We start from the raw sequence: 23,729 nt of genomic DNA, 5'->3' as shown, positions 1-23,729 counted from the left end.
GGCCTCTAATGTGTGCACTGCCAGGCTTGATAAACCCTAACCTACCTTTGGAAGTCATAGAATATTATTTCCAACAAATTTTTTTGTAAAACATTGACACTCTGTATGGTTAGTCAATTCAAGATGGCTGTTCGCTTGCTCTTGTGCATCCCGTGCTAGACCAGTCCCTGCTTCACTCACACCCCGCTCACACCAACATGCTTGCCCCCTGCCCCACCACGTGATTGTTCTAAAGCTTAGGCCAAAACAGCTCGACCTGCTAGTTCATAAAAGGGAAATATCTGTGGTGGTAATGGTCATTAACCTGAGGGCTTGTGAGAGACCTGCCCCAGCTGCTGGTGTCCTTGGTAACTGATGAGCGAACCTGAGGTCAGTTCTCCCTACAAATGGTAGTCTCCTGTGTCCGGGGGGAGTGGCAAACATGGCTGCCGGCCGATTGCGTTTCACGGCTGGGTGTTCTTTGAGGACCTTTTAATACAGACACGTAAGACCTCTGTCCAGTAGACCACTGATGTCTCTGCCACCGTCTCTGGGCTCTTTCTTGGGTCTGGAGATTGGGCAGCTATAAGGCTTGCAGGCCTGCAGGGTGCAGCTCAACAGTTGGGGAGCCAGCCAAGAAGCTCAGAGGCCGAGGATACTCCGGTGAGTGCTGAGATGTCGGGAAATAATGATGGATAACGGGGTAGGGTGGGGGGATAATCCCAAGGTGGCCATCCACTGGCAAGTGGGACCTGTGGCAACTGTCTACCATGAGGCATGTCTTTCTCGACCCTTATACTGATGATATCCTGTTAACCTCAGAGGCTCTTTGCAGTTTAAAAGTAGCAGCCCTGTGCTTGTTGGCTATCTGACTTCCCGGGACTGGCTGGTGAAGGCAAAACGCGAGGACCTGGGTTTCCTATCAGATGGTTTGGGGGTTATCTGTTGGGTAAAGGAGCGTACCCCCAACCCCAAACCCCTAAACAGTTAAAAGCCACAGGCTTCAGGGATATTAACTGAGGACAGGCTTGTGAATTGGGTGTGGCCACTTCCCCGGCAGGGTGTGGTTTGGGCATTTGGCGATGGCAAAGTACTAATACCCTGGTGCTCGTGGACCCAGCTGTGGAAGGGGGCGGAGCCGTGATGTAGTGAGTTAGAACGACAGTCCTATGCAGTTTGCAGTGTCTTACAACAGGTGGAAGCCGTTACAGAAGGCTTCCATGATGCGTAGAGCAACGCAAAGGACCACTCTTCAGGATCTAGAACAGCTGTGGGAGAGAAACAGGACTCCCATTGTTACCGGGCCCTTTCCAGGTTCTTGGGCAGCAGTACCACGGAAATGATACCACTTCCACAAGACTCTTAGGCAAGCAAAAATTTTTATTAAAAGAGACAGCTTGGGCTTCCCTGGTGGCGCAGTGGTTGAGAGTCCACCTGCCGATGCAGGGGACACGGGTTCGTGCCCCGGTCCGGGAGGATCCCACAGGCCATGGAGCGGCTGGGCTTGTGGGCCATGGCCGCTGGGCCTGCGGGCCCGGAGCCTGTGTTCCGCAGCGGGAGAGGCTACAGCAGTGAGAGGCCTGTGTACCGTTAAAAAAAAAAAAAAAAAAAAGAGACAGCGTGTGCACAAGGGAGAAGGCTGGGGTGGGGGGCGTAGGAAAAAAAGTAGCTTCCTGAGAGGAAGGGGCGAGTTGCTTTTATAACAAAGGGGAGGGTTTGTCTCATGATCCCTGACAATTTCCAGAGATCCTCACACTTCTTCGTTCAGCAGCAGGAGGCTCCATGGTGGCTCTCACGTTAGGGAACGCTTCTGGGAGGGGAAAGGAGTGCGTGAGGAGCTTCTGCAAGAGAGCCCCGGAACAGGTAAGGTTGAAATCTGCAGTTGAGCTTCTTCCCTTGTGGCAACTAGGTATACTCGTTAATGTAACAGAGATCATCTTTTATTCCTGGGAGGCTGTTGTCCCCCTCTCTTATCCCACCCCCAGAACTCAGGACCCCTTGGCCTTTGTTCTCTAGCTTGCAAGACCTGTTTTGCCCAAGACCGTTGTCTGGCCTTTTTTTCAAAATGGCTGTACTCTTTCTTGTCTTCCTTTCTCACCATAGACATCGATATCAACCAAGGAATCCCACTTTCTTGGCTATGCAGTTCAGAAATGGCCTGGTAAAGATAAGTGCTGGTATTTCCACCTGCCTTCCAACCCTGCTGATGCCTTGCTAATTGAAAGGCTCCATTATTTGGCGCCGGCTGTGTGGACTGAGGGTGGACAGGCCGTATGGTACTGCAGGCCAGGACAGAAACCACAGGTAGGGGTGGTGTTATCTCAGAATGCTGTTAAGGCTTGTATTTTGCTTACTGGTCACGACCTCCCTGTATTGTATTGCTAGACTTCCTCGCTAGGCTGAGGGCAGGGAATCAACTTGTGGACTGGGCCACCGTGGTGGCCAGGCTGCAAAATGAGTCTGATGGCTGGGTGTGCAGCGAGATGCCATGGGAAATCCACCTGGCTCATGCCGCCATAGGGGGGGCAACTGAAGACTCTTGCCTTCTTCCTGCCCTGTGTGCCGAGGGCCTAGCTTACTCTTGACACTTCTTAGCAGCTGTTGTGTGTATTGCATTTGTGGTATCTGGTTGCGGTGCACCGATATGTACCTGACCCTGGGGGTGTCTCGGAAGAGGGGCGGACGGAGATTATAAGGTCGTGTAGGGTGCGTAGGGGTGGGGTGTGTGGTCAGGACACTCAGGACGGCTGTTCTCTTGCTCTTCGTGCATCCCCCGCTAGACCAGCCCCCACTTCCCTCACACCCCACGCCCACCAGCGTGCTCGCCCCGGGCCCGCCTAGTGATTGTTCTAATGCTTAGGCCAAAACGGCTCCACCTGCTAGTTCATAAAAGGGAAATATCAGTATCTGCTCTGATGTTGGTCATTAATCTGAGGGGTTGTGATGGAAGAGCCCCTGCTACTGGTTTCCTTGGTAACTGATGAGCCAATCTGATGCAAATTGCCTGTATAATAGTAGCTTCCCTGAAATAGGTAAGATTGCTGCCACGTCTTGCTTGCTGTCCACGGGGTGTCGCTGCAGGACCTTTTTCTTAAGATTCCCTGTCCAGTAAGACATTGATGTTTCCACTGTCTGTGGGCTCTTTCTTAGGTCTTCAGGCTGGGCAGCCACGGGGCTTGGAGGCCTTCGGGGTGCAGCCCAATACAAGCCTTTCCATATTTAAAGAGGGATGAAGTAGACCAACCTCAAGTTGGTGAGAAATGGCATAGTTTTCAAGGCACACATGGGGTGGGAGACAGCATTGTTGCTGTTCTTGGAAGATAAAATCTGTCAGAGTCTCGCTCTATTTTTCTTGCTGTATGGTTTTAAGTTGTGCGTTCTGCTCTTAGAGCGAAGACTATGAAATATGTTTTTAACTTCCAGGAAGTCTTCAAAATCAGTGCTTTTGATAATCTTACAAATCTTACCCAAGGGACTTGGGTACAAGATGTGTTCCCATTGCTGAGGTTTTTTTTATTTACTTTTTTTATGCTTTGATGCCAGTATTTCTTTCTTTTTAACATCTTTATTGGAGTATAATTGCTTTACAATGTTGTGTTAGTTTCTGCTGTATAACAAAATGAATCAGCTACACATATACATATATCCCCATATCTCCTCCCTCTTGAGTCTCCCTCCCACCCTCCGTATCCCACCCCTTTAGGTGGTCACAACAATGCTAAGTTTTTAATGTACAATATGTCTACACTATAGCTATGAGAATATTATGGACAGACCTAAATCTCTGGACCTTTTTTCTTGTCACATTAGTTGAAGGAAACAGAGCTTTTCCCAAATCTTTCAGATATTTTTTGAACAGTTAAAAACATTACTTATATGCATAAAGTAAAAGGGAGCATGTTCCACCCTCACCCTCCAAAAAAATTAGTAGCCTCCAAAAAAATTAACACCAAATTCTCTTCTCTCTGACCACTAAGAGCACAGTTGGAAGACTGTGCTAGTTCTCTCTGGATGCTCTCACGTGACTTTCTTTGCTGGAGTTGTAATGAAGCCCAGCTAGACGCCCCAGGATCAGCTCTATAGTTAACCCAAGTCAGGTTTCCTAACTTGCAGCAAGTGAGAGTAAACACCATGAAGAACCGTGATGAGGCTCAGTAGGAAGGAGAGGTAAGGGGATTTGTACACGGTTTGAGCTTGGTTTACCTGATTCTAAGGAACTCAGGGAAGAGGGTATCAGCTCAGGATTAAAATGTATGAGCTCATGTGAACTAGTGTTTTTTCTAGAGGTTCTAGGAACACAGTGGAGCTTGGGGAGTCCTTGCTGCCTTTTTTTTTTTTTTTTTAATTTGTCTGTGTTGGGTCTTTGTTTCTGTGCAAGGGCTTTCTCTAGTTACGGCAAGCGGGGGCGACTCTTCGGTGCCGTGTGTGGGCTTCTCATTGCAGTGGCTTCTCTCACTGCAGAGCACGGGCTCTAGCACACAGGCTTCAGTAGTTGTGGCATGCGGGCTCAGTAGCTGTGGCACATGGGCTTAGTTGCTCCACGGCACGTGGGATCTTCCCGGACCACGGCTCGAACCCATGTCCCCTGCATTGGTAGGCGGATTCTTAACCAATGCACCACCAGGGAAATCCTGTTTGGGTCATCTTTGATTTCTTTCATCAGTGTCTTATAGTTTTCTAAGTACAAATCTTCTGCCTCCTTAGGTAGGTTTATTCCTAGGTGTTTTATTGTTTTTGATCTGATGGTAAATGGGATTGTTTTCTTGATTTCTCTTTCTAATCTTTTATTGTTAGTGTATAGGAATGCAAGAGATTTCTGTGTATTAAGTTTGTATCCTGCAACTTTACCAAATTCATTGATGAGCTCTAGTAGTTTTCTAGTAGCATCTTTAGGATTTTCTCTGTATAGTATCATGTCATCTGCAAACAGTGATGGTTTTACTTCTTTTCTGATTTGGATTCCTTTTATTTCTTATTCTTCTCTGATTGCTGTGGCTAGGACTTCCAAGGTTATGTTGAATAATAGTGGTGAGAGTGGACCTCCTTGTCTTGTTCCTGATCTTAGAGGAAATGCTTTCAGTTTTTCACCATTGAGAATGTTGTTTGCTGTGGGTTTGTTGTATATGGTCTTTATTATGTTGAGGTAGGTTCCATCTATGCCCACTTTGTGGAGAGTTTTCTTCATAAATGGGTGTTGAATTTTGTCAAAAGATTTTTCTGTGTCTATTGAGATGATCATATGCTTTTTATTCTTCAACTTGTTGATGTGGTATCACACTGATTGATAAGCTATTGAATTTTAATTTAACTTTACAAATAAGTTTTCAGAGTGACTTTTAATTACTATATTTACTTATATAAACAGGAGTGTAGGAAACTACATATTCAAATAAAATTTATAAACTTTATAGTACTACCAAGGTATAGATATACTTAAAAATCATTCAAAACTGCTCAAAATCATTGAAATTTTAAAATTATTTTCTTGGGCTTCCCTGGTGGCACAGTGGTTGAGAGTCCGCGTGCCGATGCAGGGGACATGGGTTCGTGCCCCGGTCCCAGAAGATCCCACATGCCGCGGAGTGGCTGGGCCCGTAAGCCATGGCCGCTGAACCTGAGCGTCCGGAGCCTGTTCTCCGCAACAGGAGAGGCTACAACAGCTAGAGGCCCGTGTACCACAAAAAAAAAAAAAAATTATTTTCTTAATATTTACTTTTAGATACTTAACTTTTAATTTTGTTTCATATCATACAATAAAATTTTTTCAGAATATAATTTTTAATTTCACTGCTGATATTCATCTAGATATTGTAAACATTTTTTTCTGTTAAGCACTTGCTGTAATTATGGATGTGTTGAACAACTTCAGTAGAACTAAATGATAAAATATAACCTTTTTTGTATTTAATATGCAAATACAATTTTCTATTTGTATTTAATTCCCATAGCACAAATCATACTGAGACTCAAACATAAGCAACATCCACAAGACAGCCAATGGGAGCTCAGAAGTAAGTGAAGGCCACCTCTCACAATATTACTTTGAGATCAAGCAAATGATGGAGAGAAAGTCCTCCAGTGAGCTATCAAGTCACCATAGTGTGGAGCACTGACCGTGTATGCAGTTTGTTTATCTTCCATGAACTCAGTGTCAACGCTTCTTGTATGTATGATACACAAGAAAACCCAAAGACAAAAATGAATACTAAGGAATAAGATTTTGTTGTATAGGGTTAAGCTATACAGCATTGTAATAGCAAAATTTGTCATACCCCTAAAAACTAATGTTTGTACCCATGGAAGCAGTTAGCATCCCCAGTGAGAATGCATGATTTAGCAGTCATCATCAATTTGAATCTTTCTCTCTATTTTTGCATTAAATTTCAAATTTCCTTAAGGACTTTTAGAGGTGCCAATCCAAGTCTATCCTTTTCAAACAAAAGGAAACCATCTTCATAATTAATTTAGAACCGAATAAATATTATGTCATGGAAAGAATTAACTTTCAGCTCCAATCTTTAATACTTTTTATTTTGCAGTGGAAGTTATGTTGCTTCAGCCCTCTACATTCCCATCTTCAAACAATAGGTATGTGACCATCTTTGGCAAAGCAGCTCTGTAGTAACTGGACTCTGTCTTCTTCTCTGCGGTATCATGGGCACCAGGCCCAGTGTAATCACTCAACAGGTAGTTTTAACTAAAGCAGTTTCTTAGATTTTCTCCTCCTACTGGAAGGCATTTGCAAATGACCAAGCTGTTTTGCTTCATCAGGGCCATATTTGCTGGGATTATAATCGAAATGGCTCATATTTCCACTCTTCCCTTACTGGTATCAGTCATGCCTACTGAGTTGATTGCTAAAACCACTAGGATTATGTTTCCTTTAAGGTGCATATGGTTCTGGGCATTCAAGTTGCAGCACAATTTTCAGCCTTTGCCTGGCACTATATTAAACTCATGAGGATGGCCTCATCTCTAATTTGCCCTCTACTAGGTTATAATAGGAAAGAACTAGCCTGGTGTCATATACAGAGCCACCTATCTGAACTCAGACTCTCCCTGAATCTCACAGCTCACAGTAACCAGACACATATTACTCCTTAGTGGATCTTTATTGATGCGGCAATTACTACGTTTCTCCTGAGAATCGTTGGAGTCTCTTCACAAAGAATGATGAATGATCTGTTGCATCCTGTATCTTCGTTCCACTCCATGGGAGAGTGGGCTCCTTTCAGTTTGATTTCCAAAATTTGGCCAGTAATAACTAAAGCATGACTTCAGGTCCAAAACCATGAGTTTGGATTCTGAGTCCTTGGTCTGCTCTTTTTTCCTGCTAACCTGCCCTTTCATCTTTATTTACTCAGCATGAATATATTCTTTCTTCTAAATGACAGGCGTGTAGCCTTTAAAGACCTTTATGTTCTTAAGGTTTGGTACCCCACAAGGTTCATTAAAGTCCTAATCCCCAAAGTGATGGTGTTAGGTGGTGGGCCCTTTGGGAGGTGATTAGGTCATGAGGATGGAGGCCTCACAATTGGAATTAGTGCCCTTTTAAACGAGGTCTCAGATAAATCCCCCAGTCTCTGCCAAGGAGAAGTGGACAGTGTGTGACCTGGAAGCAGGCTTTCAGCAGAACTGGACCACGCTGACACCCAGATCTTGGATTTCCAGACTATGGAACTGTGAGTAGTTTCTGCTCTTTACAAACTACCCAGTCTATGCTATTTTGTTGAAGATGCCCAAATAGTAAGACATGTCCTGACCTATTGTATCCTCAGAATACCTTCCAGGCGTGTGTAAAATACCTAAAGGGAGAGACACCATCTTACCCAACCGCCGTTTCCTAGACAGCTAGTCCAGTCCCTATCATTTCAGGAGCTCAATCATATATTTGATAGATATATTTGATAGATATGATGTGAAAGGACAATAATCTACAGATACTTTAAAATCCTTTGTGGTTCTACAAGGGAGGTTACAATGGAATATTGTGTGAGGTATTTTTTAAAAGACTTTGCAGCACTATTTTCTTCAAGTTCACATTTTCAGTATTTAGCAGATAAGGATGAGAATCACGGGCCTGGACATGAATGGAAGACCCACTCTCCACTTTTCGTTCAGTCATCCTCAAGTACTTTCAAGGAGCTACGTGGCCCTACTTTTCTTGTCTCTCTCAGGCAAAAAGGAAACAACTTGTGTCTACACTTGCAGATATTTTCCTTGTTAGTCTGTGCCTTTGGGAATGAACTTGAATGCTTCTTTCAAAGAGTCAATCACGCTGTGAACTCTAATGAGTGACATCCATGTCATCATACCTAAGTTGAAATTGTGGAGTCAGACCCCAAGTCAACTTTTTTTTATAATGTGGGTGGAAGCAAGAACATTGTTTTGGTTTCTTTTCTCTAGAATGTCATTAGTACAAATAGTATAAAAATGAAAAGTAGTGTTATTCATTGAACTTGTCTCCTCTTCCATTAGTCACCCAATAACTTCCCAACTTCTTTGCACTTAGATTCCCATGATAATAGATTTAGGCCAACTAATGTGGGCAGAGGTGATATTGCCCTATACTGTCTTGGCCCTTGAAAACATCCCATGTAATCCCCATACTTTTTCCTTTACCACTGAGTGGAATAGACTCACACACCACAAATCGGAAATCACACGTTGAATAGAGCAACGCCACACAATAGAGGGCACCCATGTCCCTACATCACTGTTTAGAGGAGGCCAGCTAGAAAATTCATCTGATTAGGAATGCCTGCATTTTTCTCTTAAGGATGGAAAGGTAAATTTCTATGCTGACCCAATTACTGACATCTTTCTGTTTCTCTGTGACAGCAGCTAGCATGAAATTAACTGACAAATGTCTTGAACAGCATACTATGCTAACAACCTTTCCATTTTAAAATAAACGTCATAGTTGGAAATCCAAATACCCTCCAAGAAGTTACACAGATTTTAGAAAGCACATTGTAAAATTACTTGTATAAGAAAATAGATTGTGTTCTTCTTTGTAAATATATTTTTGTAAACTCGTGACACTTCAGATATTTTTCAACATGTGCAGAAATATGAGTGGACGTATCTTAGAGGACTAAACAGACAATAATCATTTGATTAGAAGTGTCACAAGTGTACCTTTCTTCTTTATTTGTTGACAGTAATTGGAGAATTATTACATGAGAGAAAGGAACACTTTAATTTCTCCTCTGATAACCTCCCAGACACAGGGGCTGTATTCCTTTTCCTTCAGATAGAGATGGATTCTTCGGAAATATTTTGGGACAATTCTCAAATATGGACAGTCCAGATTGTCATTTTCCACTGGCTTATGCAGTAGTTCCAAGGTGTGATCAAGGCTAGAGGGTAGTTTATGGAGTAGGGTGTTGTTCCAAGCAGCTTGGCTTTCTTCCTTGTTGAAGAGGTTACCATCTGCTGGAGCGTCAGATGGTGGTAGCCGGTGCCTTGAGTCGTCAGGATTTCTGTGATATTCCCACTTTTCCAAGGAAATTTGAAGTCGGTTCTGTCCTCTAGGCATGACTGAAACGGGATCTTCTTCATCTGTCTCAACAGTATGAAGAGTTCCCTGTTCTGTAGGCTCTGGATCCAAGGCAAGTTCCAGCCAAGAGGGCGAGTAGGGATGGAGCAGAGTGTCACTCCTGCCACTAGCAAATAGATCTGGGCCTTTCAGAATTTCAGTGATTCACGAGATGGCCGCGAGGGGCCGCGCGGGCACCACTAAATAATTAGCGGGAAGGTTCCTTCCCTGGAACCCGGGACAGCGCGCTTCTCTAGGCGTCGGCTAATGGGCGCCGGATGTCTTTTGATGGGTTCGGCTAGGGAAACGCTGACTTATGAGCGTTTGCACTTTACGCGGTTTGGGCAGCGCGAGAGAAAGTTGAGTTACATCCTCACGGAGCAACATTATACTGATTTAATAGTGAGAAAAAAACTTTTGTCTTCGCGATGCTGAGTTCTCAAGTGGGAGGCTTGTCGTGGCCGCGCTAGCGACAATTTTGTCTGGTTGGAAGCGGGAACCTTGCGTTTTCGGGCTTTCCCCTGAGTTTTGTGCTTTATTTTCGCACAGAAACTTGAGCGAGGCCATTTTTGGGAAAGAAGCCGATTTCTGAGGGGTTTGAAGCTGGGAAGCGAGTTGGGGCCGATTTTACAGATTCGGGCTCGTTTCTGGCGCTATGCTGCCACGGCTCAGAGAAAGGGGAACGCGGCAGCGGCGATGGGACGCCCGGACGGTATTGGGGACACCCTGGGGGTGAGTCGGAGCACGGCCACCACCGGGGCCGAGGACGCGGGAGCTGAGCGCGCCTGTAGATGCTCTGGGACTTCACGGTGTCTTTCAAGGATACAGCGTTAACGTGGGGGAGGAAGTACTGAATAACTGAAAGGTAGGAACATTTAAAAACTCACAGGGGGCTTCCCTGGTGGCGCAGCGGTTGAGAGTCCGTCTGCCGATGCAGGGGACACGGGTTCGTGCCCCGGTCCGGGAGGATCCCACATGTCGCGGAGCAGCTGGGCCCGTGAGCCATGGCCGCAAGGCCTGCGCGTCTGGAGCCTTTGCTCCGCAACGGGAGAGGCCACAGTAGTGAGAGGCCCGCCTACCGCAGAAAGAAAAAAAAAAAAACACAGCATTTTATTTTTTATATTTTTAAATTAAACTTATATTGCTTGATTTAAATTAAATATTTTAGAATTTTTTATATTTTAAGATATTTTCTGAAAATATTTAAATCTTGAAGGTAGGATATTAAAATATATGGGTATTAAAACAGCATTTTATTACACTATTTAAAGTATAGTTTCTTTATACTAAAACAAGAATTTAATATAATTTTACTTTCCTAGCTTTAATGGAAGAAAACTCATTAATATTTTCAAGACTACTTCTTTACCTGTTGGAGAGAACTGCAGTGTTTGACAAGTTCTTGTGACTCTGTGACAGTCTTAAATAATTTTTATTTAACTCGAGTTTCTGAAACCCCTTTCTCAGGACTCCAGCTTGACTGTAGTGTAGAAAGAAGAGTTATTAGTGTCCTGTATAAGCAGCTGAGGACATTTACCAGGTCTGATCTTCTCATTTTCTCTGGTAAGAATTTTATAGACTAAACAGAAATTACCCAAATTTCACTGGCAACGTGAAGCCTTCCTCTGTAAGACTGTCAGCGTCATCCAAATGCAGGGTCATTTCTGTCTTTATTTAAAATTTTGACATTTTCTTCAGCATGTATGTTGTGGAATTTCCATTTTTATATATTGTGTTAAAATATGATTTCTCTTGATCACTTAGATTTGGTGCCTTCTTACATTCCATGCTTGAGGGAAGCCCTCCCTTTCTTTACCCAAAGAGCCAGGAAATAGCTTTCGAAGTAACGTTGTGACCTTCCATAGCTAAAAATATAGGAATGTCCCATTTCTCGTCACCCTCTGCCCCATCTACATTTTATAACCCATTTCCTGGTCCCCATAACATTTAAAAACACCTTTGTCTTAAAATAATATCACCAGAGGTGGTCTGAGACTGAGGATGAGGGAAGGGACCGTTGATCTCATTTATACTATTCACAGAGCAGCCATTTCTCCTCGATGCTGGTTCTCTGCAAATGTTTCAAGTGCTGTAGGATTTCTCTCCTTAATGTACCAGACACTGCTCTAGGCCTGGAAACTTGGGCTTTGCTCCTTCGCAGTCCAGAAGGCAACCCCTCTCCTGCAGTTTGCATTTGGGGCCTCAACACGCAGACCCCTGACAGTGTTAAGGGAGCGGCAGTCAAAGCCTCTCTTGGCGGGGCTGATCATGGACTCTACAAGTTACTATATGTCACATTAATGCTAAAGGCAGCTATGTTCACTAAATTCAGATTCTCAGACTATAATTTGCAAACTTCATTTAATCTTTACATTTGCTTGTGTGACAACTACTTGAGTTGCCTCAGTTTTTTAGAAGAGGAAATCAAAATCTGATGTCATTTAAATTCAGGAACCCCAGATTTTTGTCAGAGTGGAGCCTTCTGCTGCTCCCAGGCCCTCCTCTTCATCAGCTCTGAGCACTGGCCCTCAGCTGCACTGAGCACGTGGTGCTTCCCTCATCCTAATCCTGCCTCTAAAGTCTGTCTTCCCTGCTCCCTGGAGGGCGGTCACCATCCCTGCCTTACTTTCCTGGAATCCACATTGCCAAGCACATTGTCACATATATATGTGGTGAGCACACTTTTGGTGACAGAAGGAAGAGAATGGTATGAATTAGCCCTTGGTGTTAACATTTATGCCACTCTTATCCGTAGACTATGTCTGGAAACATGAGCTATGACTCCTATAAAGTCATGTGGAAGAATTCAAATCTAATGTCTTAGCTCCTTAAAGGGGACATGGAGAGAGGTGAGGCTAGTTGTATTTTGGTGCATTACAAAGCATGAACGTACAGTAAAATGTCAAATGTCTAAGTACTCTTATTAGAATTTTAAAAGACACAGATTGAGACTCAGATTTTTATTTCAACCTTGAGTCTCATTTGGATGAGTACATCCTATTGGATTTATACTCTGTCCTTTTCCATGAATGTGTTTAATTTCCAGCGTAATACACTAAAGCGTTGAAGATGCGACATTATCGAGATGCCGAGAAATTGAATAGACATTGGAAAAACTAGGAAAAAAAATTGGCATAAGTACAGAATTGACAACCTTGTACTATTTAAGAATCTCATTTGCAGGCAGGTACTCAGAGCAGCTGGATACAGGCTCCCACAGCCAGACACCTGAATCACCAGGCTCACCGGGGCCTGCCACCCTCCTCACTGAGGACACCCAGGATGACGTTCTCCAGCCCTGTCTGCACCCTTAGCTGTGACCAGCCCCGAACCACGGCCTGCCAAAGCAGGAGACCCTCACAAGTTCTGCACCTAATGGAAGAATCTTTCCATTGTTTTCCTGCCTGAAGGACAAGAAGGGTTTCAGGTTCCTCCAGGAGCAGCCAGTTGCAAATAGCTCAGGCCACCTCTTTCTCCATGCGGTAATCTAGCAGATCTTCAACTTTTTCAGCAAAGAGGGATGATAATCCTCATTGGACTGATCAGCAGCTAGAATTGTTGGCGACCTGTTTGGTGCAGAAAATGGAGATGGAAAGACTTTCTGAGCAATGAGAATTTCTGAGCAATGAGAATTTTCTAGCCAGACTTTGAAGAACTCCTTCCAAAGTACCAGGCTCAGGGAATTCCCTGGTGCTCCAGTGGTTTGGACTCGGCGCCTTCACTGCTGTGACTCGGATTCAGTCCCTAATCCCACAAGCTGCTGGACGTGGCCAAAAACAACAAAATCAAAAAAGACAAAAAAAAAAAAAAAAAAAAAACACCAAAATAAACGCAAAGTACCAGGGTCGATCTGAGAAGCAAAGTACACAACTGCTGTGCCTGGGATGTTGTCATACTGGAAGTTAAGACATGAAAATCAGTAAATGCTTTCTTTGTCTTAATAAGCTCATCAGAAAACTCAGGAAGTTGAAAAGGAGACTTAAGCTTCCACAGTATGTCTCATCTACAGTCCTCCCTCAGTAGCCGAGGGGGAGAGGTTCCAGGACCTCCACGGATACCGTGGATCTTCAAGTTCCTTATATAAGATGGTATAGTATTTGCTTATAACCTACATACATCTCCCATATACTTTAAATCACCTCTAGATTACTTATAATACCTAATACCTAATGTAAATGCTATAAATAGTTGCTGGCACGTGGCAAATTCAAGCTTTGCTTTTGGAACTTTCTGGAATTTTTTCTTCAAGTATTTTCAACCTGTAGTGGTTGAACCCATGTATTTGGAGGGCTGACTGCACTTATTAGTGGCCTCAATCTTGTAAATATTTACTCAGTTCAAAGACTTTTTTGTCTGCTTCCGTTAAAAAATATATTGAGTCATTTTGGCAGATTTTTATCAATAATAAGAAACTGTAGTGTTGAATAGAAAGAAATTTCATTTTAGTTTGTAATAATTAGTATTTATTATCTTAGGATAATTGCTATATTTGCAAATTTTACTATTTATGTTATAATATGACAAGCTTTCCCTTTTGCTTTATTTTGCTTTGTGGGGGTAATTTAATCTATATATTAAGTGCTGAGTCTTAACTTTTTTTTTTTTGGCCGCACGCGGCACGTGGGATCTTAGTTTCCTGAGCAGGGATCACACCCATGCCCGCTGCAGTGGAACCACAATCTTAACTGCTGGACCGTCAGGGAAGTCCGCTGAATCTTACTTTTGCTTTTATTTTCTTATTTTTTTATTGGAGTATAATTGCTTTAAAATGTTGTGTTAGTTTCTGCTGTACAATGAAGTGAATCAGGTATATGTCTACAAATATCCCCCCCCTCTTGGACCTCCCTCCCACCCATCCCCCATCCCACCTAGGTCATCACAGAGCACCGAGCTGAGCTCCCTGTGCCAAACAGCAGGTTCCCCCTAGCTATCTGCTTTATACATGGTAGTGTATATACATCAATCCTAATCTCCCAATTTATCCCACCCTCCCCTTCCTCCTCCACCATGTCCACACGTCTGTTCTCTATGTCTGCGTCTCTACTCCTGCCCTGCAAATAGGTTCACCTGTACCATTTTTCTAGATTCCACATATATGCGTTAATATACGATATTTGTTTTTCTCTTTCTGGCTTACTTCACTCTTTTGCTTTTAAAGAGGTGCAAAGTGCCCTTCAGTCACCCTTAAAATCCAAAAGGCATATAAATAGTTTTGTCAATTCTGTTTATGTTTTTGCCGATATCCACTAGGAACTGAAAGGAAATGCCATTTTTTGATGCCATTTCTTTCCTGGAAACTTGAACTTGCCACCATGGGAAACCACTGCTTCAGCCAGCAAACATGGAATCACCACACAGAGCCTATATCTCCTCATTTTTCACTCTGGATCAAAATGTCACACAGGTGCTTCAGATTGGCAAAGTCTTATTCAAGTGCCTGCATTCTATCTGCAAAGGAGGCTAGAAATTTGCATTGGGTCTCCTACATTGGTAAATTAGTGTTCTATTGATGCATAATTAATAACCTAAAAATTTAGTGGCGTTAACCACTAGTCTATTACCTAACAGTTTTTATGAATCAAGAATTTGAGAGCGCTTTCAGTGGGCTCAGGGTCTCTCATGAGGTGGCGGTCAGGATGTCAGCTGGCCTGCAGTCACCTGAAGGCTTGACTTGGGTTGGAGGATCTGCTTCTAACATGGGTCATTCACATGACCACTGGCAGGAAGCCTCAGTTCCTCATCACAGTCACCTGAGCCCCTCCACTAAGCTTTGTGATGTGTCCTCACAACAGCTGGCTTCTACCAAAGTGAGTGATGAAAACCAGAAGTGGAGAAGGCAGTAAATTGTTTTATGACAGAGTCTTATAAGTTACACACCATCACTTCAACCTGTGTTGTGTATTGATTAGAGGGAAGTTGCTACATCAAGCACATAGTGAAGGGAAGGGACAGGAAAGAGTATGAGACAGTCTGTGACTATATTTTAAAACAACTGCAATGAAAGAAATAGGATTCATAAGGTAGGCATATCCCTTCATGTGGAAAGGCTGTTGTACAGATGATGGGTGGCCATGAGTATGATGTCAGAAGAAGAATCTGTGATGATTTATTGGCTATGGGCTTTGAGGAAGTTGAGAACTCAATGATAATGTCCATGTCTCTATCCTGGGCTGCAGAATGATTGGGGCCCATTCACACAAGGAACATAGAAGGGCGAGAAAGTTTGGAAAATATGTATTCAATTTTGAACACGTGAAGTGGAGATATTGTAGATATTCTAGCATGTAGAAATATGGATCTAATGTTTGGAGATAAGATTCTGGGGAAAGACATGCATATGGAGGTCACAGTCATAGAGAGGACATTTGGAACTATTTGGGAGGTTGAGAGTGTATGTGCAGAGAGGATGAAGTGTGGGACTAGCACGGAATTTTGAGGAACACCAATTCCCTAAGATGAGAGGGAGCAGTCAACAAAGGAGAAGAAGAGGAGGGGCAGAAACCAGAGGATGGTGGTGACATGGAGACCAGATGAGCATCAGACCTTAAGATGGAGGGCGTGGTAACAAGTGTCCGATGCTTCTGAGATGTCAGCTGAGGCTGCCTGACAGCGATCTCTGATCTCAGTAACATGTATTGATAGTTTATTATAAACTTTGGCTGAGCAGTTTTATTAGAACAGGGAGGTTGAAGCCAAATTATGGCAATTGGAGGAAGGAGGTGCATGTGAAGAAATAGGGACAGATAATCCAGAGAACGTTGAAGAAGTTTGGGTGTGAACAGAATGACAGAAGCAAAATACTACTAACAAGTGGTCATAGGGCTGAGGAATAGTCATGTTTAGGATAAAATGAAAATTAAGCACATTTAACGTTGATCAAAACTAGCCAATAAAAAGAAAGATGTTGATACAGGAGAGAGAGGATGTAACTGATAAAGCATGAACATCTTATTAAAGTCCCCTCTGCTTTTCTATCAAAGGAATCATTCTGAAGAACTAAGCCTTCTGGAATTGTCCCTCTGGTGTCACAGAGGTTTTGCACCCTGAGGCAGTGCACCAGGCTGAGGCTTGGAATGGGTAAGAAGGACTTTATTTTACAAAGTGATGTTAAGTCTAAATGTGAGAATGGCGATGGGCCAAACTTCCGTCTCTCTTCTCTGGCTGATCAGTTTCATCAAGGATGTTTATCGATGCTGAGGATGTAAAAAATGTGTTCTTAAAATCTATGTGCTTGCATGCCCCTGGATAATAATCATGTACCCTCAGGGATACCAGTATCTAGGTTTGAACACTGATATATATATATATGTATATATTTTAATATTTGTTTATTTATTTTGGCTGCGCTGGGTCTTAGTTGTGGCACGGGATCTTTGCTGCGACATGCGAGATCCTTTAGTTGCGGCATGTGGACTTCTTAGTTGTGGCATGTGGATTCTTAGTTGTGGCATGCATGCAGGATCTAGCTCCCTGACCAGGGATCAAACCCAGGCCCCCTGCATTGGGAGTGCAGAGTCTTACCCACTGGACCACAAGGGAAGTCCCTGAACACTGATATATAATGGATACTAGTATTCAGTGGCTTTACTTGCCTTTACTTACTCACCTGGAATCTCTTTTCTTTGGAGCACAAACAAATAGAATCAAATTTGTGGTTTTGGAAAAATTTGAGACCTTGTTTCCCCTCTAGAGGTCAGTCCAAAAGAGCTTTTTTAAACAATTTTTATTCTTTATTTTTTTTAAATATTTATTTATTTTGGCTGCGCAGGGTCTTAGTTGTGGCATGTGGGATCTTCGTCGTGGCATGTGGGATCTTTGTCGCGGCATGCGGGATCTTTTAGTTGCTGCATGTGAACTTCTTAGTTGTGGCATGGCATGCGGGATCTGGTTCCCTGACTAGAGATCGAACCCAGGCCCCCTGCATTGGGGGTGTGGAGTCTTACCCACTGGACCACCAGGGAAGTCCCACTTATTTTTTATTTTTTAAAAAAACTTTGAAGGCCATTGAACCAATGGTACCTTAAGCATGGACTGGTCTAAGTTTTTGCATCAACAATTCCTTTAATCAATAACCAGTCTTAATGAGGACAGTGAAAATAACCACTTGCTGAACTTCGTGACCAGTGAAAGTCTGTGAAGTTCTGTATCTCAAGAGCCAAAATATTTTTCCTTAATCCCTGAGTTTTCCTGTCAAGTTGTTAATGAAGAAAAAGACCCCACTTGATTCGAAGGTCTAAGTTATATATTATTTATTTTCCTGTTATCTTTGAAAAGCTCAGAAGGAAGATATTTCTTTTAAATGTAATCTGCTCGGACTTCCCTGGTGGCGCAGTAGCTAAGAGTGATACTCAGAGTGATAGCACTTCTCATATGAAGGCCCCATAGCGGGGGCAACTGAAGACTCTTGCCTTCTTCCTGCCCTGTGTGCCAAGGGCCTAGCTTACTCTTGACACTTCTTAGCAGCTGTTGTGTGTATTGCCTTTGTGGTATCTGGTTGCGGTGCGCCGCTATGTACCTGACCCCGGGGGTGTCTCGGAAGAGGGGCGGACGGAGATTGTAAGGGTCGCGTAGGGTGCGTAGGGGTGGGGTGTGTGGTCAGGACACTCAGGACGGCTGTTCTCTTGCTCTTCGTGCATCCCCCGCTAGACCAGCCCCCACTTCCCTCACACCCCACGCCCACCAGCCTGCTCGCCCCGGGCCCGCCTAGTGATTGTTCTAATGCTTAGGCCAAAACGGCTCCACCTGCTAGCTCATAAAAGGGAAATATCAGTATCTGCTCTGATGTTGGTCATTAACCTGAGGGGTTGTGATGGAAGGGCCCCTGCTACTGGTTTCCTTGGTAACTGATGAGCCAATCTGATGCAAATTGCCTGTATAATAGTAGCTTCCCTCAAATAGGTAAGATTGCTGCCACGTCTTGCTTGCTGTCCACGGGGTGTCGCTGCAGGACCTTTTTCTTAAGATTCCCTGTCCAGTAAGACATTGATGTTTCCGCTGTCTGTGGGCTCTGTCTTAGGTCTTCAGGCTGGGCAGCCACGGGGCTTGGAGGCCTTCGGGGTGCAGCCCAATACAAGCCTTTCCATATTTAAAGAGGGATGAAGTAGACCAACCCCAAGTTGGTGAGAAATGGCATAGTTTTCAAGGCACACCTGGGGTGGGAGTCAGCATTGTTGCTGTCCTTGGAAGATAAAATGTCAGAGTCTTGCTCTGTTTCTCTTGCTGTGTGGTTTTAAGTTGTGCGTTGTGCTCTTAGAGCGAAGACTGTGAAATATGTTTTTAATCTTCCAGGAAGTCTTCAAAATCTTTTGATAATCTTATTTCAAGGGACTTGGGTACAAGATGTGTTCACATTGCTGTTTTTTTTTTTTTTTTTTTACTTTTTTTTATGCTTTGATGCCAGTATTTCTTTCTTTTTAACATCTTTATTGGAGTATAATTGCTTTACAATGTTGTTTTAGTTTCTGCTGTATAACAAAGTGAATCAGCTACACATATACATATATCCCCATATCTCCTCCTTCTTGAGTCTTTCCCACCCTCCGTATCCCACCCCTCTAGGTGGTCACAACAATGCTGAGTTTTTAATGTACAATATGTCTACACTATAGCTATGAGAATATTATGGACAGACCTAAATCTCTGGACCTTTTTTCTTGTCACATTAGTTGAAGGAAACAGAGCTTTTCCCAAATCTTTCAGATATTTTTTGAACAGTTAAGAAAATTACTTATATGCATAAAGTAAAAGGGAGCATGTTCCACCCTCACCCTCCAAAAAAATCAGTAGCCTCCAAAATAATTAACACCAAATTCTCTTCTCTCTGACCACTAACAGCACAGTTGGAAGACTGCTAGTTCTCTCTGGATGCTCTCACGTGACTTTGCTGGAGTTGTAATGAAGCCCAGCTAGACGCCCCATGATCAGCTCTATAGTTAACCCAAGTCAGGTGTCCTAACTTGCAGCAAGTGAGAGTACTCACCATGAAGAACCATGATGAGGCTCAGTAGGAAGGAGGAGTAACAGGATTTGTACATGGTTTGAGCTTGGGTTACCTGATTCTAAGGAACTCAGGGAAGAGGGTATCAGTTCAGGATTGAAATGTTTGAGCTCATGTGAACTAGTGTTTTTTCTAAAGGTTCTAGGAACACAGTGGAGCTTGGGTAGTCCTTGCTGCCTTTTTTTTTAAATTATTTTATTTTTTTAATTTACTTTTGGCTGTGTTGGGTCTTTGTTTCTGTGTGAGGGCTTTCTCTAGTTGCGGCGAGCGGGGGCCACTCTTCATCGCGGTGCGCGGGCCTCTCACTGTCGCGGCCTCTCTTGTTGCGGAGCACAGGCTCCAGACGCGCAGGCTCAGTAGTTGTGGCTCACATGCCTAGTTGCTCCGTGGCATGTGGGATCTTCCCAGACCAGGGTTCGAACCCGTGTCCCCTGCATTGGCAGGCAGATTCTCAACCACTGCGCCACCAGGGAAGCCCCTTGTTGCTTTCTTACAGTCACTCTAAAGCTGAGAGGGTTGTGTTGTTGGCCACATTTCTTTAGAAATGGTAGGAAGATCACCTTGTGTTCCCCCACGCAAGGGAACTAAGGAGAATCCCATTCCTGTTTTTGTTTGGAAAATATAATGCCAGGATAAATGAGGAATGCAGCGTATGAAAACCCAGTGTATGAAGCTTTGCATCTGGTTTGGGAATCAGGTTGCTGCTCTGTTGTATTAAAGTGACCACATGGCTCAGATCCTTTAAGATGATGATTAGAGATGTATGAGAAAATAGATAATAGTCTATGATGTGAGAGAACAGTGTTTCTCAGCATTATATTCTGGGTATTAATAAAAGCCGTTTTTATAGGTCACCTTGAGTAGAAGAGAACTGTTGAGACTGTGGTAGAGGTAAGGTCTGGGGTGTAAAGTCATTCCTATGGGATGGACAAAGGCTATTAAGAGTTAAATTGTAGTACTGTTGAGATTTTTCTTTTGACCATGCTCTTCTGAAAGCCAGCAGTGGGATGGTGACAGTAAAGGATACTAGAGAAAAATTAACCACTCTTTCTATGCAGGGATAGAGCATTGGAGTGGCAGGTTATGCATTTTTCTTGTGCCTGATACCACCATCTTCAGTCATCTGCACATCTTTCCAAATAGAATGGTGTTGGTCCAGCAACATCACTGATGTAGTAACTAACCCAGGGAAGTGGGATTATGGATAGGAGAATAATCAGTTTTAATGATTTTTTAACAAAACACCCAGCTAGTGACTTGACTGTAGTTCGAGACTGGTTAGTAGCAGTAACGAGATGACCCCAGTTCTACCACTGTCCTGAACGAAGTCCCCTTGCGGCTCCTGCCTCTGCACACAACCAATGCTTCAGCAGACTTAGGTCATTCTCAAAGTTATAATCCTGATGGCTACCTAGATCTTGATAGGGCTTCTCGACTGTGCCCCAGTAGGTACTCCACATCAGCAGGTTGTCCACTGGGAGCTTTGACCAGCTGCAAGCACCCAGCAGGATATGTAAAAACCCATTTCTGGACACTGAGTTTGGGGGCTAACTAGAGGCATCTCTTTGAGCTTGGTCTACACACAGCAGTATTCCTCCTAAATGATAGCCAGGAACGTGTTGCACATGGCTGGTAAGTGCACTATGAGGTAAGTGGTGGGGGTGAATGAGAAATGCAGATATGGAAGATGGAGAAGTAAACTAAGTGGACAATGTAATGGAATCCATAACCCACTCCCCTTACAGGATGAAGTAGGAAAAGTTGAGGGCACAGGTTAGCTCATTAATGGAGAGTCAGCCTGGAAAGTTAGAAAACCCTCTTTCCCCATTCTCTGAGCTTAAGTGATGCCTTTGAGTGTGCCTGTATACATAGGATGCATAGAAGGTTTGTGAAATCTGTGTTATCTGGAGAAGGATGGAGGGATTAATAACCAAACACTCTGCCTAGTAGGAAGAAATGAGTTGTTTTTATGGATCACTAATTCCTGGCTGGAATGTGTTGGCTTCTAAGTGATAAAGTATCCTTCCGAACTAAGATAAAAGTTCAGTCAGTAGAAATTAGACTTGCCCTCCATTCACAAATATAGACTCTGCTGATGGGCTCTTAGGTGAAACGACGCAAAAAATGATAAACCTCTACCTCTATAGTCACAGCCTTCTGGAAGATGGGCCAATAAAGAGCTAGAATACTGCATGAACTTAAAATTGGGAAAGGGCTGTATACACAATGAAACATCTGAGCTCAGGTAACAGACCTTAACTGCCATCAGCAGCTTTATATTCATCTGGTTCTAATACTGTATTAAATAGAACAGAAGGAACAAGGAAGGTTATAGAAAGTGCATTTTGACAGGCTTCAGGAGGCACAATTAAGAGGTCACCTGTTTTCAATCATATCCATCCTGGGAGAAAGAATACTCAGTATGAGAATATTCTGCTCTGAGACAGTGTTTTGGAGATAGAGGAAATGGGTAGTTCCCTAGCCAAGAAATAGGCTTTCTTGGAACCCAGGGATGGTACTAAAAAGAATTTGGATCAGCTGGTCCAGAAGCCACTCTGTATCACACACGTGTGCTATGTATGTGTTGTTGTCTGGGGTGGATGAAAGCTTTGTGGGTAGAGCAGTGATCTGATCCTAGCATCTGCATGGGCAAACCAATATATAAAAGTTCTCAGAATATTATAAGTTAATCAAGTTTACTTATACCTGGATATTTGCACATTAAATTCTTTCTGCCACTGAAAAGATTTACTCTGTTAGTGTGATACTTTGTAAGCTGAAGCTCTTTAGTTTACAGTCCATTAAAAAAACCACATAGTAGTGGGTGTGAATGCTTAGAATCCAGATGAAATGGTGCAGATTTTTTATAAAACTCAAATTATATGAATTTATCAATAAGATAAAGGTCAAAGATATTTAAATCTGTGTTTTTGTGTTGTATCAAAGATACTCTCTTTGGCCAAGATGGTGGAATAGAAAGACCCTGAGCTTACCTCCTCTCATGAGCACACCAAAATCACAAGTACTTGCAGAACAACCATCAATGAAAAAGACCAGAACCAACCAGAAGAGATCTTCTACAACTAAAGACATAAAAAAGGAACCACGATGAGAATGGGTAGGAGGGGCAGACTTAGATATAACCATGTCCCATACCCCCCGGGATGGGAGACCCACAAACTGGAGAAGAGTTGTATTGCAGAGGTTCTCTCCTCGGAGTAACTTCTGAGCCCCATGTTGGGCTCCCCAGCCAGGGGGTCCTGCACCAAGAAGTCGAGCCCCCAGAGCATTTGGCTTTGAAGGGCAGTGGGGCTTCATTTCCCCACCAGTTGAGGCTCACAACATTGACTCCCCTTTTAAAGGGCACAGAATCTCCCTGCAGTGGGACCCAGGGAAAAAGCAGTAAATTGACAGAAGCCTGGGCCAGACCTACCTGCTGGTCCTGGAGAGTCTGAGAGAGGTGGCAGTGGGGGGCCGGGGGGCTGCAGCTCACCCTGGGTACATGGGCACTGGCAGCAGCCATACTTGGGAGCTCTACCACGTGGACACTGGTGCGGGCAAGCACTGTTGTGGGATCCTCTCTCTAGCTCATCAGTGCCAAGACCTGACCCCACCCAACAGCCTGTAGATGCCAGTGCTGGGACACCTCAGCCCAAGCAACTTACTAGGTGGGAACACAGCAGACAGGCTGTATAAGAAACTCCTAAGCCCACAGAGGCCTCTAGACATGGCTCCACCCACCAGTGGGCAAGCACTTGTGCTCTAGACCAGCCTTACCCATTAGGGAGGCAGACACCAGATTCAAAACCACAGTTCTCCAGCCAATGGACCCAGTCTACCCACAGCTAGCTACACCCTGCCCTGGGATAAGCTGGTCCCCAGCCTTGCCCACTAGCAGGCCAAAACAAGCTTGGGGACACCCTGGACCCTGTACCCAACTGTGTCAGGAACCACCTCCCCCAACCCCCACTAGTGATCTGACACCAGCTGTGTGATCCCTGGGCCCTGCAGCCAGACTCCAGGACCTGGCTCTGCCTGCCAGTAGTCCAGCACTAACCTTGGGACATGGGCAGGCAACAGCCCCAGAGTCTTCTGGACCTTGGCTCCACCTACCAGTGAGCCAGCACTAGCCCTGTGTCCCCCCTGGGGTCTTGCAGTCAGCTTCCCAGTGACAAGGCCCCACTAACCAGCAGCTGGCAGCCTCTGCACCAG

General features: G+C 44.0%; 1 protein-coding gene and 1 pseudogene across 24 annotated transcripts in view; both read right to left on the bottom strand.

The window, feature by feature from the left end:
* KLHL9 (kelch like family member 9) overlaps positions 1-23,729 on the bottom strand; it is a 46,469-nt gene that overhangs the window by 7,660 nt on the left and 15,080 nt on the right. For 5 of the 24 annotated variants that reach the window (XM_033858028.2, XM_073806069.1, XM_033858029.2 and 2 more), the window contains 3 exons: positions 22,511-22,600; positions 10,890-13,086; positions 9,902-10,595 (listed from right to left, as the gene is read on the bottom strand). The exons of 3 other annotated variants lie outside the window; for them this stretch is intronic. The gene's annotated coding sequence lies outside the window, so the exon portion shown is untranslated. Of the gene's footprint in view, positions 1-3,702; positions 5,640-9,901; positions 10,596-10,889; positions 13,281-16,588; positions 16,714-19,098; positions 20,697-22,510; positions 22,601-23,729 lie in introns of those variants that run through there. 16 more of the 24 variants (XM_033858033.2, XM_033858031.2, XM_033858034.2 and 13 more) reach the window with 12 other exon arrangements.
* Positions 9,095-23,040, bottom strand: LOC101325496 (interferon alpha-7-like; annotated as a pseudogene).

This window comes from Tursiops truncatus, chromosome 6 (assembly GCF_011762595.2).
Source record: "Tursiops truncatus isolate mTurTru1 chromosome 6, mTurTru1.mat.Y, whole genome shotgun sequence".
Classification (NCBI taxonomy): domain Eukaryota; kingdom Metazoa; phylum Chordata; class Mammalia; order Artiodactyla; family Delphinidae; genus Tursiops; species Tursiops truncatus.
Note: the sequence above shows the minus strand (reverse complement) of the source record. Positions and strands in the feature narration are given on the sequence as shown.